The sequence below is a fragment of the Schistocerca cancellata genome, chromosome 8, assembly GCF_023864275.1.
Source record: "Schistocerca cancellata isolate TAMUIC-IGC-003103 chromosome 8, iqSchCanc2.1, whole genome shotgun sequence".
NCBI classification, from domain to species: domain Eukaryota; kingdom Metazoa; phylum Arthropoda; class Insecta; order Orthoptera; family Acrididae; genus Schistocerca; species Schistocerca cancellata.
In genome coordinates, this window is record NC_064633.1 from 196,343,506 (window position 1) to 196,362,790 (window position 19,285).

The 19,285-nt window shown below is 39.2% G+C and overlaps 1 long non-coding RNA gene and 1 pseudogene across 1 annotated transcript; one reads left to right on the forward strand and one right to left on the reverse strand.

The window, feature by feature from the left end:
- Positions 1-1,213: 1,213 nt before the first annotated feature.
- Positions 1,214-1,331, reverse strand: LOC126096125 (5S ribosomal RNA; annotated as a pseudogene).
- A 422-nt stretch (positions 1,332-1,753) lies between these two features.
- LOC126095193 (uncharacterized) lies at positions 1,754-16,442 on the forward strand. The gene is made up of 3 exons (XR_007521925.1): positions 1,754-1,876; positions 3,634-3,724; positions 16,343-16,442. It is a non-coding gene; the product is annotated as an uncharacterized LOC126095193 (long non-coding RNA).
- Positions 16,443-19,285: the final 2,843 nt, after the last annotated feature.

Consider the following 19,285-nt stretch of genomic DNA (forward strand, 5'->3'; position numbering starts at 1 on the left):
GCATGCTCTGTTGCCTGTGTCTATGTGCCTGTGGTTCTGTCAGTGTGATCATGTGATGTATCTGACCCCAGGAATGTGTCAATAAAGTTTCCCCTTCCTGGGACAATGAATTCACGGTGTTCTTATTTCAATTTCCAGGAGTGTACATAGCAGTTCATGACATCCAGTATTGGAAATTTCAAAACTCCGCCATTTCTCTCCCCACATCCACCACTGCTGGCGGCTCACCTCCAACTGCGCAACGCTACGCGCTGTTCACATCCAGCTGCCTACAATGGCAGACAACAATGCAAACTAGCCACAGACTGCACACAGCACAGCCAGTGATTTTCATAGAGAGAGCGCTACGTGGCGGTGGCGTTACCAATATAAGAACCTAAACAGCCTACTTACATAGATATAAGAACCTAAACAGCCTACTTACACATTTTTCTATTTCACAGCTAGGTGTCATTCATCACACCAATTAGAAATTTTGTCTAAATCCTCTTGTATTCTCCTACAGTCACTCAACTTCGAAATCTTCCTGTACACCACAGAGTCCTCAGCAAACAACTGCAGATTGCTGCCTACTCTGTCCGCCAGATCATTTACGTATACAGAAAATAATAGCGGTGCTATCACACATCCCTGGGGCATTCCTCGCCGCCGAGGATCTTGGCAGAACATGTGATAATCAGTAACCTTCTACCACCCCTCCTTGCTCCCTCCGCCAAATTCTAGATTCCAAAACAGCCACCACCAACATAACCAGGGATGCGAAGGAGGGGAGAAGTGGAATTGCGGTAGTCGTCGTGGGGTTGTGGACCACTGCGGCTGCGTCGGTGACGGAGCCTCTCCATCGTTGCTAGGTCCCCGGTTAACACACAACATAACCAGGGAGGCTGCTCGCTGTTGATTCGTAGCAAGCTCCAATCCAAATTTTCCAGTCTCTAATCCCAGATGAACTGAAAACTTTGTATGACTTCCTGACTTCTGGTAGTCGTTCTGTATCTAGACTGCTGCAACAGCAGCACTCCGTCTTCAGGCCACAAATGGCCCATCGGGACCATCCGACCGCCGTGTCATCCTCAATGAGGATGCGGATAGGAGGGGTGTGTGGTCAGCACACCGCTCTCCCGGTCGTTACTATGGTTTTCTGTGACCGGAGCCGCTACTATTCGGTCGAGTAGCTCCTCAATTGGCATCACGAGGCTGAGTGCACCCCGAAAAACGGCAACAGCGCATGGCGACCCCGATGGTCACCCATCCAAGTGCCGGCCATATCCGACAGCGCTTAACTTCGGTGATCTGACGGGAACCGATATATCCACTACGGCAAGGCCGTTGCCAGACTGCTGCACGAGAATCGTTATAGCGTACACAGTCAACGAAATATATGCAGTACTTTACAGAACTCCTCAGGTTTCGCCTTTTCAAACTTTAGGTTTGTCAACATATGAACAGTGATTAAAACAAGTCCTTATACTTTTCTCAAGATACTCATACGTTAGCCCATTGTTCAAGATATTCTACAAAGGTAAACAAAAGAGCATGATTGTGTATCGCATAATACATTCGCCGACGACAATGTCGTGTAAGGAAACAGCCTCTCTCAGACACTCGACACCTACACTTCCCTACGCGCCTCGAACGTTCCACAACGCACGATGTCAGTGCAAGTGCGGCTGCAAAAGTGGCGATGCTGCGTCACGCAACTGTGTGACGTAAGTCTGCAAGTGCAGGTTGCACACGGCACCACAGCAGGTCTGTAGCGTATATGAAGACAACAACGACGTGATTATCTCATACACCACTCGAGACGCTGCTGTTTACCTGTGGACGACTGAAATGCCGCCTCCTGCCTGCTGTGCAACTTGCTGCGGGACCACCGAGCGTAAGTTAATTTACACTGACCGTGGCCGTGTTGTCAGTAAACAGTGTTGCTGCGAAATGTGTCACTTTCAGAGCTCATGAATAGCCGCTTCTGTTGCTAAAACGTTCGTTATTTTACTACCGGCTTCTCCTTGTATGTTCCAGCCGTTTGCTAATAGAATCTGAAACCGTCATTGAGAATGCAAGCAAACTTTGCACGCAATGAAGTAATCAGTATTTAAATAATTTACATAACAGGAATGGAGAAGTTTCGACACGAAAAAGCATTAAATCTACTCACGTACAGTATTAGCACAGAAAAAAGAAACGTATAGCTTACATTGTACTGTATAAAAGTGAAGTCAAAAGATTACGAGAGCAAAAGTCGGACAGATTTAAGACTGATGCTTCCAGTAAACACAGTAAGAAAAGTGGGTGTGTCGTGACTATAAAACCTGTACATTCTGATAAAAGTAGGTTATAGCCATGCTTTAGCATTAAGAGAAATTCTATTTTGGCGTGTTAGAGTTTTTAAAGTGCGTGTTTTACCAATAGAAAACTAAAGGCAGTTGTTTCGATTTAACGAAATTTTAAAGCAGTTGCAGTAGACGGTGCGTTCAGGAATGTATTCTAAAGTAATGTGTTCTATCGTGAACAATCAAAAGTTAGAATACAGGCAACTGTAGACGCTGCTGGCGGTGTCATGGACTCAACATATACTATATAATAACACCTGAACGCAGCTATGAAATTGTTTACCCTTGTTAGTGTCTTTAACGCTAGATAACCGAACACTCGTAAAATTTATGATTGCAGTAGTGTATCAAACAGGACTTTTGTACTTAATTTGGAATGTAACAGACCATAGGCGATTTGAATTAACTGATGCATAACCTATAAATTATTACTTTCTTTGAAAAAAATGTGGAGTAGCAAACTTTACGATGGTTTAGCAGCAATGAAACGTGTTCCCCCTCTTTAGTGTTCTAGGATTAAAGGAAGGTATCAACAAAGTGGCGGAATATATCCAGGAAACTGTTGTTTCTGATTGTCCTCCGCTCGTTGAGCGTCTTTTTCTCAGCATTTTTGGGCGTAAACTCCTATTTCTTCAAATATTTTACAAAACATCCCTTCTTCACTGTATGAAGAACTCCGAGGTTGTTTCCGATTCTGTGCACCTTCTGACTATCTTGCACCAAGTGAGCTGTTACGATGGATTTACTGCCGAAGTTTTTCTGTTTTCGTTGTCTGTGTTCCATGTATAGTGTTTTAAAATTCCTTACCAATTTTCTGACGTTGCTAGACTTACAGAAAGAGCAATACATTTCATATACGGTAAAATTCCATGTTTTAAATTTCATTTCGAAATGTCTGTTTTCCTATAACGCAAATTATTTAAGCAATGATTACATCATTGTGTAAAACATTTAGTTGAATTTGTGATATCAGTTCCAGATTCTGCTATGAAACGGCTTCATTATACAAGCCGAAACCGGTTATGGACTAAAATAAGAAGCATTTCGGCAACCCGAGAGACTATTTATCACTTCAATACACTTGTGAAGCAACATCGCTCTCGAAACATGGACAAATTAATAACTTTCATAAATGTTCGAAAGTGATGTGCAAGTAGACAGTAGATGATATGTTAGATATAAGCTTGATTCATCCATTATGCAGCTCGCAAAAAGAATGTGATGGAACGAGATGTTCCATGTGAATGATATATTTGTAAGTGTATACAAAGCCGAAAAATAATGGCACATTTTATTTTTACAGCCTGCAAAGCTGATTGTAAATGCGGCTCCTCTTGCACTTGTACAAAATGCCCCTGCGGGACCAAAGACTCCAGTGGCTCGAAGTAAACGAGGTAAGCTGTAGTTGACACACAACTTAGTCTCTTCGTGCCTTAGAGTTTACGACTGTTTGAGATACATGCACTTTAATAACTAGTTAATTATATTATTCTGACTTCTACAGACATGATTTTGCTTCAGATTTATCACTCGCAAGAACTCGTGTCAGAGAAAATAACATGGTGCAAACTATTATAGACATTGGGAAAAACCTTTCTTAACATTAACAGGATCTTGTAATCGTACACGCGTTGTATGTCGTTTTAAAGAGAGAAATAGTACAAGAATAAGTGCTAAGCTTTAGGATCACACAGTAGAATATCACTTCACTTACTCCTGTCAAATAACAAAAAAAAAGTTCAAATGTGTGTGAAATCTTATGGGACTTAACTGCTAAGGTCATCAGTCCCTAAGCTTACACACTACTTAACCTAAATTATCCTAAGGACAAACATACACACCCATGCCCGAGGGAGGACTTGAACTTCTGCCGGGACCAGCCGCACAGTCCATGACTGCAGCGCCCAAGACCGCTCGGCTAATCCCGTGCAGCAAATTACACGACTGTGTAGACTGGAACAAATCCAATATTTCTACTTGGGGGGAGCACGACTTCATTTAGTCATCTTGGTGCTTGTTTTCCATATGTACTTTTGCTTCTATCCAGCCTCATTTCATTTAAAATATGAGACAGAGATGATCTCGTAATGTAAGTGGTGATGCTGATTCTGGCGAATATGCTATAGGCAATATTGTACATAATAGTTAGCTCCTTCTATGAGTAGTGAAAGGGTGGAGAGGAAAAGGAGGGATGAAGAACGAAATGGACAGGTTTCTAAACTTGGGCAAGGGAGTGGATTTGAGCACGGGGAACTCTGTAAACAAGAAGTGTGAATTTAAGCACGAAGACATGGAAGTAAGTCTCTGTCTGGGTGTACTTGTCAGGAAGAGAGTGATGAAATGTCGTTGCGATGGCATTTCAGACAGTGTATTAAAGGCTTGTTCCCAGCAGATAAGCGGGATTCTCAGCCACATATATAATATAAACGAATTCTTCCTGACAGACTGAAGTATGCTATTATTAGACCATTACATAAAAATGGGGATAGGGTGTTGGAATACCAACCGCCCAATCTCACTTCTGACAGCTTTATCAAAAATTTTTGAAAAAGTAATATGTTCAAGAGTAGCTTCACACATTTGTAAAAGTAATTTACTAACAAGATGTCAATTTGGTTCGCAGAAAGACTGCAACGGAAACTTTTATACGAGTATATACTTTTACTGACCATACATTAAATGCTCTGAATAACTGAATATCACCCAGTGGAATTTTTTGTGATATCTCAAAAGCTTTTTATTGTTTAAATCGTAATAGGCTTAAATATTGCGGTACGAGTGACACAGTACAGAAATTGTTTAACCCTAGGATGCATGGTGCCGAAAACACACATCAATGCATATGCAGGGCCTCCAAGGCCCTGCCCTAATTTAAAATTTTCGTCTTTTGTTATAATCATTCTTTGGAATTAAATTTATTTCTGTCAAATTTATTGTCATACTGAAAGATTCCTTAAGATACAGTAAGAGGATCTGGTGGGCCTGATCAAGATTTTATTAATTTTTTAAAAAATCTTTAAGAGTGAATTTTTATTAGTTACATCCATTTACATACAACATATACAAATAATTTTATTAATTTACTTAGAAGTTGCACTTTTCATTTTATATCATGTATTACAACCTAATTCTTCAATTAAAACATACTCATTATTCACAATATTATGTATATCGGCAATATTTTGACAGAAAGTTATTATTCATTGTTCACATAAAATTGCATTTTTATTATTCTTCAACATGTGACAAACAAGAAGCACAAAGAACGCCACTACGTTCCTTACAAATGTTGGTTTTACACTTAATGCATGTCATAGCACTTTTTCTGTGTTTATTTTTCCTGAAACAGGTAGTTGGTTTGGCAATATGGCATCTTTTTGAACACCATATCATTGCATGGCCTCAACAATTTTCTTTGGAAGATTAGGGATCTGAATACGAAGTTCCATTAGTGTTCTTACCCTTTCCTCTGCTAAAGCTCTTAGGAACAAACGCCTTTTATCACTTCTTCCACTACGGTAAGTCAGATGTTGGGTGGAAAATAAAATTTCACTGTCCATTGCTGCGATGTCCATCATATTCATCCGTAATGCAAATGGCCATCTTCTTCTTTGTCTCTTGCAAGTGTAATAACGAATTTTCTGGTCCATTTGATCTACTCCACCCTTCGTAGAGTTATAGAACTTTATTATATCTGGTTTTCTGTATTTTTCCATGAGTTTAATCAATGTTTCTGTTGTGATGCATTGTGCTAATGAGAACTACAGACTTTTTCTTTTTGGGAACATAATTCACCATTGTAGGAATGAATCGCTCTTGAGGCAGATGGTTTCATCTCATTAGGAATTTCTGGTTTATTTTGTTTTATTGTTCCCACCAGTGTAATTTGCTTCTGGAGCGTCTCTTCTGTCAGCTGCACACTACTAAAGAAGTTGTCAATATTTTTAATGATCCTTCAATGCTTTTAGCAAGATCTTTCACCACATTCAACCCAAGATTTTTCTGAATAGGTTCATGGGGCTTCCTTCCTGTTTAAACAATTCCATCTAAAGCGTATGCAGATGTAGCATCACATAACCAACATATTTTTATGCCATACTTGGGTGGTTTAGAGGGAATGTACTGGGTGAAGCTGCATCTTACACGGAATGGGACTAGCTGTTCGTCAACTGTGAGCGAATCATTGGGAATCATTCTATTTCTACACTTGACAAGAAATAGTTCCCATACATAGCGAACAGCTGCAAGTTTGTCATTAGCAGATCGAGCTCCACAGGTACACCTGTCATCAAATCTAATCATTCTCCTTATGTCCTTGAATCTATTTACTGACATGGTGGCCTTATATGTAGGATTTGCCTTTTCATCCAAGAATAATTCTCTAATAGGGACATCCCAACTCTTCTCAACACCAGAAAGCAGTAAAAGACCAAGAAAACCCTCCATTTCAGCAAGCGAAACATTTTTACACATTTTACCACGTAAAGCAGCCACTCCTCTGCCTTCAGTATTTGTTCAGTTCATGATTTCCTCTAGTATTTCCTTGGAGATGAAATAGCCCCAGGCATCCTTAGGTTTTCAAACCACGGGCTGGACCAGGTGCCTTCTTCACGATATTATGAACAGGCATACGAAAAGTTGCATGAGGATCTAATTTCCAAATCGTTCCATTCCGGCTAATGTATGTGCGGTCTTCTACACCTTTTTGTGGTGGTTCTTCAATTTCAGACTCATGATGAAGTAATAATATTAATATTATCGGAAGGACAGTCATCTGCCTCAATATTCACATCTGCAGGTTCATTAGCTGATTCTTCACTACTTGCATCTTCAAAAATATTTCCTTCCTCGCAAGAATATCTTCTTCAAACCACTGAGCCACAACACTTTCAAAATTAGCTGCATTTGCACGTACTGACTCTCTTTCTTTGCGTGTCGAAGCCATAGCAAAAGGCGTGTCTCTCGAACAGCAGCTTGTGCAGCACTAAACGAGTCATACTCATAACAATATGGGCCTTGCAGCAACAAACAAACTACAGTAACTATTAGGCTGACAAGAGCAGCACAGGACAACAATATTATGCAATAATAAAACATTTGATAGCAAAAAGATCAATAAAACACCGACATCGCCAATATGTGAAAGTAGTGTGTATTATTTTTTAGTATACTATTACTACTACTGCTGCTGTTGGCACTCCTGTTGCTGGAAATAGCACTACAGTTATTGTTGAATTAATAACTGCTCCCAATAAATGTAGAAGACAATATAGGCTAAAGAACATTTATAAATGTGTGTGGGCTTCTGAAGCCCTGCTTATGCATTCACGGTGTATGGGTAAACGTATTTAATTATACAAAAAACTTAAAAAGCTATCTCGTTCAGACTTGATAGGAGAAATGTCACAGTGTTAGCGAAAGAGTACTGGAAAGCAGTTTGAAATTTTAAAAAATTACAGATTTTTTTTTTAAATGAAGACATGCAAGGGCCTCGGAGGACCTGTATATGCATCATAGGGTTAATTCATATTTAACTGCAAGAGTGTGGAAGTTGGAAATAAACAGTTCACAAAAAGCACAAAAATCAGCAGATTCCTCAAACTAGGGAGGTACTAAGAATGGGGTCCCACACTGTTCAATCTTGGGTTCCTCATTGTTCTTAATATACATTAATGACTTACCACTCTATATTCAAACGGTTCAGATGGCTCTGAGCACTATGGGACTTAACTTCTGAGGTCATCAGTCCCCCAGAACTTAGAACTACTTAAACCTAACTAACCTAAGGACATCACGAACATCCATGCCCGGGGCAGGATTCGAACCTGCGACCGAGCGGTCGCGCGGTTCCAGACTGTAGTGCCTGAATCGCTCGGCCACTCCGGCCGGCACACTCTATATTCATGAAGATGTAAAGCTAGATCTTTTTGCTGATGATACAAGTATAGTAATCACCCCCAACAAACAATAATTAGCTGAGGAATTTGGAAATAACGTCATTTACAAAATTTATTAAGTTGTTCTCTGCAGATGGATTCTCATTAAGTTTGGTAAACACAGTGTTTCCAGTTCTGCAGGGCAAATGGCATAATACCATCAATAAATATAAACGCTGAACAGAAGTCTGTACCTAAGGGAGAATATTCGAAATTGTTGGGTGAGTGCATCAATGACAGTTTGAATTGGAAAAAAAACATACTGATGATCTGCTGAAAACTTTGAGCGCAGCTACTTAATGCTCTTATGGTTACTGCACATTTTGCTGATTAACGTATCAGTAAACCAGCTCGCTGTGCCTATTTTCATGCACTGCTTTCATATTGCATCATATTTTGGGGTAGTTCATCATTAAAGGAAAAAGTATTCATTGCAAAAAAGCGTGTAATTAGAATCATAGCTAGAGCTGACCCGTGATCATCTTGCTGACATTTAAGGAAGTAGTGATATTCACAGTGGCTTCACAATATGTGTATTCACTTATGTAGTTTGTTATTTATAACCCATCCCATTTCAAATGCAATACCAATGTATGTAGCTACCATACTGGGAGAAAAATTTGACACAGAAAAGGGTGAATTAGGCTGCCACAAAAATCTTTAGTCACTTATCAAATAGCATCAAAAGTCTGACAATTAGGAACCCAGGATTTAAAAACAAATTAAAAGAATTTCTGATTGACAACTCCTTCTACTTAATTTATAGGTGTAAATTAGTAACTGTAAAATTATAAAAATTCGATTATGACTTGTAAGGAAATCTATTGTTGAAGTGAAATGTTCCACAGCATTACAAATTGTCATATTCATGATCTATGGAACAAGTACTAATCTAATCTAATCTAAACAGAATGTGGAGTATTGTGGGATTTTAGTTGGGTGGTTATTATAAAAGACCTCAAGGCTGCTTTGCAGTCGAAGGTTATTCGAAGATATTTTAGTGTGTCACATGAATTGAATAGTTATGAATTATGAGTTGGAAATCAGAAAGACAGAAAAGATAGATGTTTAATCGTATGATAATTACCTGCATTAGATACGTTCACAGGTATCAGAGTATACACCAGGAGGTGAAGTTTTTCACCTGCATCTGGAGTCTGGGAAGTTGGGAAGGCTGAGTGGAGAACAAGGAAGACAGTGTCACCGGTATACTGGAGTAGATGGAGAAAATCAGATTGCTTAGAAATGTAAATTGTCTAAAAAGAGAAGAGGAATGAGGACACTCTATTGCCATAGGTGACTGTTGTAGATGGATGTTAAGATAGAGAATTCGGAATGACCAATGTTGCCAAAAGGGAACAAAGTTTCATATAGGATACTTGAAGGCATATGATATCGACTGAGATATCTTGCTAGTACAGGAGCTGGATATGAAACATGCTGGCAGATTAAAATTGTGTGCCGGATTGGGACTCGAATCCAGAACCTCTACCTTTCAAGGGCAAGTATGCTACCAACTGAGCTACTGGGAATGACTCACGATCCTCATTCGCAGGTTTTCTTTAGCCAGTTCCTCATCTCCTACTTCCCAGATCTGCCAGGAAGTTTTAAATCCGCACATACTCCACTGTAAAGAGAGAATTCAATCAAGAGGTGGATGTGTCGTACACAACTGGCGGCATTTTCGAAATTGAGAGAGACAAACTGTCGAAATACATTTGCATGTAATGATAAGAAGGATGGCGAAAGGAGGAAGTGGAGGTGGTCAGGCTTGAAAGAACTGATGTCTGCAGAGTATCTGCGACTGAACTCATCCTGTGTTTGGGAATGGGAAAGGGTATATTATGTCCTACGTTTTTGTAGACGTGTTGAGGTTGGCTAATAGGTCAATACCTCGATGTTTCACTAGGATGATGGTTAGTTTAGTGTTTTGAATTCAGTCAGAGTAGAAATAACTATACAAAATTGTACTGTGAAGTGTGTCTTGTGTTACAGGAAGGAGAAAAGACTTTCTTCAGTCTAACGGTAGTGATTTGGTTGTTGCCAAGCACTGTTTTGTGTTTAATATCTTGTTCTGTAATTGGAACGTTTAATTTTGTTTAATTTACAGCTTTTTCTACGTTCTTATTTTTCAAATACTGTTTGAAAGTTTGTTGTGCCCTTTCTGCGGCTACAACTACATGAGATTCATCTGTTTGTAACTGGATGAACAGGCCAAATCTATTCCATGCATTACTGACAACGCTGAAAAAATAAGATGTCTGTTACCTCAAATATCTGTAGCCGCTTCCCACCTAGTTTTTTGCCCTTATTCCTCCTCAACCTATCCAGATGTTTCCTTGCCTTATCTAGTTCAGCTTGAACATCATTAATCTTCTCTTCTTATTCCACAAATTTACGATCTCTACAGCGTATTCTATAATACTATCGCAGACAGCGGCGCCCACAGTGGGGGACGAATGGGGACAGTTGCCGCTAGTGAGAATTGGCGAATGTAAAAAAGAACATGTAACAGCTGGGCCCGGATTTTTATGAACTAAAATACCTGGAAAATTAGAATTACAATGACGTAAAAATATGGATAAAAGTTACATAAAAATGAAATAACACATTTATTGAGTTATAATATATATTAAGATTAAGGAAAAACTTTGTAGGATGTTGTAACTGTTATTACAAAACAGGATAATTAATACAGAATTGCTGTATTTTTCTTTACGAAAAGCTCATTGTCATTGTGCGCTGTCCCACTTATAACACAATACTTAAGCTCATCTAGAAGAATTCCATGATGTATACTATCAAAAGCCCTTGAGAGATCACAAAAGACACCATTGGGTGATGTTCGGCTATTCAGAGTACTTAATATTTCGTCAGTGAAAGCCTAAATTGCATTGCTCGTAGTCAGAAAATTTTCCAATATTTGCTGAATCAATTGGAGTGAGCACGCCGATATTTTCCTCTTGTTTCAAGAAGGAGTCTAAACAATCGAACACTAACATTGATACTTCACAAATGGATATAACGTTAGGTACAATATCGATACAAAAATCGATATTTTTGTTCCAGTACGCACCAATGGTTCAAGTTAACAACAGTGATTCGACAATGATAATAAGCATGTACGAATACATTCGTGAGCAACATTGTTGCATTTTTCCTAGAGGCAAGTGCATTGTTCGTCGTGCCAACATTAAAACAATGAATTGTTGTCATAAACGGACGTTAAACATATACACTTTAAAAATGAAATAAAATCTAAAAAAGACATCGTCCTTGAATAATTAAGTACAGCACAGTACCTATATGACGAAAAATAAAAAAATTAAATTTACCTTTCTATAGACAGAATATACGAAATTGTAGTATTTGTGAACAACGTGCAGCATGAGAGGAATGAGAGATTAGATGTCAATAAACTCTAAGCATCACTAATAATGAAATGAAGATGACGAACGAATTAATGACAAAACTACTACATGTCTATGCGCCTATGTGGTCACATTAAGATGGACATCCATGGTGAGAGTACCGTGTCGAAAACGTTGCCATCTTAAGGAACGAAATTTGCCAGCAGAGTCCCCACTTCACAAGGTGCGCACATTTTCATAAACGGCAAATGCCTACTCATGTAACAGAAAAGTTGAACGACAGAACGCACCCGATAAAAGCTTACTCCTTCAAAATTCAAATAATGGTTAACGATTGTCAGGTGTTAGTTTAAAGCAACGTATTGTGTTGTATTTCTTTTCATTTGCTGAATGGGTGTTCATTTACTCTGCACGGTCGCTGATCGATAGCTGTCGTCGTCATTGAAACTACTCCCAGCACCTATTGTCTAACAGTCGGTGGCACCCACTGCGTAACTGCTGTGCAATATCCTCCATAACCAATACTGCAAATAAGCAACGCATTTGAGCATGAACGCCTGTAGAATGCGCTGTCGCAAACCTCAGCTGATCGGTATGGCACTAGAGTGTTGTTGCCAGTGAATGAAGTTATCTTTCAGTTTTTTCTATATTCAACGATGAGCTGCAATTGGACAGTGGTGCGTGAATGCGGTTTACTTAGAATTTTGTGAGGTCTAAAAACATACTAACAGAGTGAAACAACGACCGATTCCGGAAGTTTTTGTATTACATAAAAGATTGAAAATCTAAACACAGAGTGAGAGAAGTGAAAATCATGCTATTTGCGATGAAATGTCACGAGAGTGTAAGTCGGACTCAGATAACTTTACAAAAAATTCCAACAATTTTGCTGACTGGTACAATATAGACTTAACCAGTACCTCTGCTGATTTAAATTACTTTGACGAAAAAGACAGCAATCTGCTGGTAAATATTTCGGTGAAATTACGCCGAAAAAACGGAGGTTGATAATTTCCTGAAATCTAAGATTTTATTGAATCCTTGGCAACCTAACAAAAATTGTAATTTCAAAATGATATTTATTCTAAGCGCTTTGTAAGTCGTGTGTGCCTTTCCAGCCACGTGTAACGCATGATAGCCAATATAGGGCATTCATCAGTTATCTGTTGATCAATTTAAAAAATTTCGCGAATCTGCAAAAATGTACGTGAATTCGTACTAGCAGAAAGATACAGTTTAAAAGTCAAGCAATTTTGTTAATGTTATGACAAACAAAACTAAGAGTGTAGAAGAACACGTCAATGAGACGTAATCGCTCTTACTTGTAAACTGACAACCGTTATTTCTTGCATATTGCTTGTGCATTTCTGTACTTGCTTTTAAAAGAAAAAACGAAATCAGATTCCGTTTTTGATTGATTTATTGCAGTTTGAGTACAGGCAGGTGGCGAAACGTGTGGAAACATTTTCACATTTCCCGTAATACTGCCACCTATATTTCTCATAGAACACACAACCATTTTTATTCTGAAAATAACTGTACAGCTCTATGTTAAGCATTATCGTAAAGGTTGTGCATGAGTGTGAACACGATGTTTCTACATAAATCAACTTGAAAACCGAAAGTGAAGCTTGTGGTAGTGGTCAAAAAGTTCCAAACGTGGGCAATGTTATGTATATGAAATTTGTAATTGCAGGAAAGCCATTAATTGAGAGAATAGGGTTTTTCAACAGAAAGTAACGTAAATGCCGGGAAAACGTAAAGTCTAGGAATGTAAAAACAGGTTTTACTGTAGTCGTAGGCTACTGTTAGCTTGTTTATGTGCACTAGAAGTGCACTTAAGAACCAATAGGAGAAACTGCTGAGCAGATAGTAATGTCCTCAGAATTTCTAAGTCGCATGTAAGGGGAAAAAATTTTACCCCAGCTGATAGAAAAAACATACGGACCCATCTAACGGTAAAGTCTCACTTATTTTCCCATTTATTATAGTCCTGTCAGTGGAAAAAGCAACAGTATCCATCATATCACACCCTGGGACTAACAATCCCATAGCAGGTCAAGCAATTTTTCGCTTATGGTAAGTTATACAAATATAACTAGATGATACTTCCTGGCAGATTAAAACTCAGTGCCGGCCCAATACTCGAACTCGGGACCTTTGCCTTTCGCGGGCAAGTGCTCTACCATCTGAGCTACCCAAGCACGACTCACGCCCCGTCCTCACAGCTTTACTTCCGCCAGTACCTCGTCTCCTACCTTTCAAACTTTACAAATCGTGAGATACGTGAAAAACTACCGCATCATGGATGACGTTTAAATTTATTACGTCTTTGCTACTAACTTTATTCGCAACACATTTTGCAGACTGTATCCCATACGTCGCTGAATGTACCTACACAAATATACCATTATACGGTACATAGTTCAAGAGCTATGATGTTATAAACACTGAGACGCGCGAAAAAAAGCTGCATCTTTCATAAATTTTTAATATATTAATTCTTTTATACTAAGACACCCCTACAGTCGAGTCAATGAAATCCCTGACACGTGGCATCACTTTTGACAGCTTTCAACTGCGAAACGCAAACAATGGCCGTCAATAAAGCTATGAAGAAATAGTGTTTTTGACACGCGAAGTAGCTGCGCCCAGCGTACAGAAAGTGTCCATGATGTTACACTACAAACGCAATTCATTTTTTGTCTTCGTTCCTAATAGAAAATTGGGAAAATGAACACCCGGGCAATGCCGGGTTTGGCAGCTAGCAATACATTTCAAAATGTGAAACCTTTTATAGATGCCCCTCACTAATACACGTATGTCCTTAGAAATATTCACTTAAATAACTATTATTACAAGGTTAGTTATTTATCTTTACACGGGCACTAATAAATACGTATCCTGCTGCCGACACGGCTGCCAACACAGCCAATAAATTAAAAACCTTCATATTTAGGCTTATTATTGAGGAAAGTATAGTATTTGTATTAAATGTATCAAGTATTTCCCCAGCAATCATGTTTGCTTATTGTTACAGTACATTATTCTTAAAGCTGAAACACTGACTTACTTTCCATTTCTGTTTTTTTCCATGTTAATGATTCCAGTTCATCTCCTATTTTTTTAATCTCATTAAATCATGAGTTGGATAGTACAATTTTGTCGTTCTGTGTCACTAAATAGGTATAACGGTCACTTGGTCCCTGTTGCAAGTTGCCCATCTAACAGCTTCCATAGGCAACAAAGATTTGGTTTTCAGTACTTCATATCATTATTTTACGAGTTTTAAAATATAAAATCTTGTCGTAATCTACTCATTAAGGCTGTAACACAATAAGTTAAAGTTATAAATTGTGTATACGTCTTGAGGCAGTCTAACTCAAGACGTGTAAATTACTGCACTCAGACTGGATTCAGCCTGTCATTCAGAATACGAGCACTTAGCGACTTCAAACAAAATTTAACTGACTTGGTTTTGACTTTTTTATTATTCTACGTGTTAATAATCTGAAACCAATAAAACCAACACAGTTAGGATTTTGTGTCTTCAATGGTAAACTTTATATATACTTAACCCCTGATGTTTAATAGATTAACTCATTTATCAAGTAATCAGATGAATTAAGTTGTTTATACGTGGGAATTCGAGTCTTTAAAGAATATGGGATGTGAGTTGTTAGATAATAAACCTTACTGGTGCATAAGAGGCTTTTAATTGGAAAAGTGTTCTAAAATGCTGGTTTTGTGGCTAGCTGTAGTCTACCTCGACGAAGTCTGTATTTCGTCTGGAGAGAACCAATACAGTGTGCTAATAATGAAGATACATGGAATCCATGGGATCGAGAAGGTGGCGTCATGCGGATACTATGACGTTCCTGTGATAATAGACTTCCTGTACATGCAGGTCTGCGATAAGATGCCGCTTTTGGACTACTTCGGTGGGACTGAGCGGCATGTTGAAATGGTTAGGGCACTAGCCTCGTATTTAGGAGAACCGGGGCCCGAGTCGTCATCCCGGCATCCACATTTAAGTTTCGGAGCTTTACTTAAATAGCTTAAGGTGAGTGCTGAGAGAGTGCTGAGGGACTTCCATTGAAAGAGCGGCCCCTGTCCTAACAGAGCTTGACTTCCATGTCCAGTGACCTCGCCGCCGATGGGGCGTTAAATACTGATATTCTTTTAATGGATAAGACGATGTTTCAATAATGAAAGACTGTGGATAGCCTTCAGCATTGTACTTGGTCGCATGCCGTCCGATCCCTGCTAATTGTCGAGTAATTTGAAGCTCATCGAGTGGCGCAAACACGTGCTCAGTCGTACAATCCAACACAATTTAGATGGGTCTGTAACAGTTCACACTGTAACAGTTCACTGGAACTGGTGAGCATATTTTAGAAGGATGGCACAAACCTAGGTATGGAATTTCATGTAGGAATGATTTGGCCTTTCGCGAATACAAGGACCTTAGTAAATCCGACGAGAGTCCTTAAACTCTCGTGGTACTTCGTAAACATACGATAGTCTATCATAAAAGCACCGTAAGACAGTTACGAACGGTCTTATTAGATGTCACCTGTAAAGGAACACATAGATGTAGAAAATTAAGATGATTCTACAAAATCATTTTTATTGTTCACTGAACATTATCTTGAGAAAAGTACACGGAGATTTTTTGTAAAAAAATTTTCTTTTTCTGTTGCAGGTATGATGACCTTCCTGCCGTCTGTTAACAGAAGTAATTGCTTAAGTGACGTTTACATCTAGAAACAAGAAATTGTGATCAATAAAACGCTTAAAATGTGCTGATACTGTCTCTCTTACTTTAAATGAGACCACATGCCCAATTTGTTTCCCTCTTTAGCCCTGTCACGACAACACGAATCAGCGATTTATGTGTATACTTCAGGACAAAACATGAACGTGGAAGAACAGTATAAGTGAGATCACAGAAAACATGCAATGTGATAAATAATAAATCACACGTTTAGCGAAACTATATTTTAACTAGCGAACCCGGCAGTGCTTTGCACTTGCTAAATATGTACAGGAATTGGATGTAAGTCCTAGTCTCCTTCTTCCCCTCTCTTTGTCCATCTCCTCCTCCACCTTCTCTTCGTTCACCTCCTTCTCTCCCCCCCCCCCACTCTCCATCTCCTACTCCCCCTTCTCTTCATTTACCTCCTCTTCTCCCCTCCACTCTCCATCCAACTCCTCCTTCACTCTCTCTATCTCTCTCTCTCTCTCTCTCTCTCTATCTATCTCTCTCTCTCTCTATCTATCTATCCATCTCCTCCTTCCTTCTCTTCATGTGTATTTACTAACCCCCCTCACTGCCCATCTTCTGTTTTCCCTCTCTCTGAGCTTGAACCTTGTTTATTGTTATTGCCAACGAAATCCTGATTGGGAACTGAAGTCGCTTAAAATTAACGAGCAAATTGGTTGGTATCATTGGTTTAGGGCAGTGGTTCCCAACCTGAGGTAATTACCCCCTGAGGGGTAAAACGAAATTTTCTGAGGGATAAAAATTAAATTATTAGATTCTGCTTCAGTCAAGAAACTAATTCATTTTCAAAACATCATTACTATTATCACAATTTTGTAAGACTGTAATATTGATAATATAAGTTTTCAGTGATTACTTTTTCTTAATTAGTTGCATTACTGGAGTGGAGATTACAGACTCCTCAAGTAGCGCACCCACTACACACATATGCTGTGCTTTGTCCTGCACACCACTGATGATAAAAGTAAGATACGTAAGCAAGAAATGCTAAATATTCAAAAAAATGTCTTCTCCAAGCTGTAGGCAGTACCTGCAGTAGTCTAGAAATTGCTTCATTACTTGCTCCGAAACAGATAAATGAATTAATTGCCAGCACGACACAGCAGTAACTGCATAAGAGCTACTATAGTGCTGTACACAGTTTTATTACTTTTATTATTATTATTATTACTATTATTCGAGTGATTAGATAGAAAGTATTAACAGCCTGAAGTCATCCAATTTCTGCCAGTTCAGAAGTAAGGAGTGCAGCAATCATTTATGAACTGTAGGTACAGTGCACACATGTGAACTTCTTTGATTTTACATCAGGTTGCAGTGTGAAGGTCAAGCAAGAGCCGCAATGGAGCAGAGTAATGCAGGAGAAGTATGTTTTGTAACAAGAGTGCACCCTCACTGTGGACAGTTAGCTCTCTTTTCTGGGGAGGGGGAGCTGTAGGTAGCATTTCCGCTGCACCGCGAATGTTTTCGTCATTCATCCTAACACACACACACACACACACACACACACACACACTAAATATCATTCATATTTCATTATTTTAAAAATAAGTGTTCCAAGAAAAGTCTTCCAGTCTACAGTTTACGTAGATGCTTAAGTTGGTGGTAATGTGAGGGGAAGTGGCAGGGAAACAGATGGCAGCAGGGGGTACTAGGTCTGATTGCCCTCGGGGATTATGGCTAAGAAAGGTTGGAAACCACTGGTGTAGGGGATATTTGAGAGACCTCTGCAGCTGCTAATCCGTGAGCATAATAACTTCAATGACAGTATTTCGCATAGTTTAAATATGCGAACCAATAGGATTACAAAGTTCCGAACTATTCAGATTCTGTAGTAGTATTCTGATCATGAGCCGACAATCTACAAAAACAAGTTTCATGCTTTCTATTAAAAACTACTCCGAGAAGATAACAGTAAAGCACATTTGAAGCAAACCGGTCAACAACGTTTCTATACCTTTAGTAACAACGATGAACAACGACTTGTCTTTACATAGTAGTATAAGGTGTATAAACTACATAGATAGATATCGAAGATAGGCAATGAAATCTCGTAACTCCATTTCGTTAAATTGTGCAGTTGAAGCAAAAACGGTTTCTTAAAAAATAATATCAAGCAATACAAAAAGTTGCTAGGACTGTAACTGTATAGTAGAAGCCTAGTTATTGACAGACTAGGCACATCCACGCACTTCCAAATCTCTCTTTGATTATGTAGTTACTGGTTACTGGAATTAAGTTTTCACAGACAGATGGAGTTACGAAGTTTTCATTGCCTACCATCGATATATATTAATAAAGTACAAAACCAACAGTGTACAACTGTATCATCGCAGAACTGAATTAATGTTGTATTTTCATCTTCATTTAGATGTGCTCGTGAAGCACTGTAGACCAATTGATGCTGTTAACTCCACAGTAATACACAGTGATGAGCCAAGTCATAATGACCGCTGCCCACCACGGTGGAGTCGTGAACATGGCGTGATGCAACCAGTGGTTCCTCCATATCAACCCCTCCAAGACCCAGGCGATCATCAAAGCCTGCACCACCCACTCTTTCTGTCTCCATGATTTCTATGTCACCATTTATGGCTGTCCTATCCACCTCACTCTTACCCTCAAATACCTTGGCCTCACCCTCGACCGCCACCTCAGCTGGACTCTCCATTTCCTTACCATGCAACACAAAGCTCACAACAGGCTCCGCCTGCTGAAACTCCTGTCTGGCCGGACATGGGGTCTGCATCCTTCCACCATCCTTCACAACTACAAATCCTTGATCCACCCCATCCTTTGTTACACCAGCACTGCTTGGATTTCTGCCCCTCCCAGGTTCTATAAAGCCCTCCAAATCGTCGA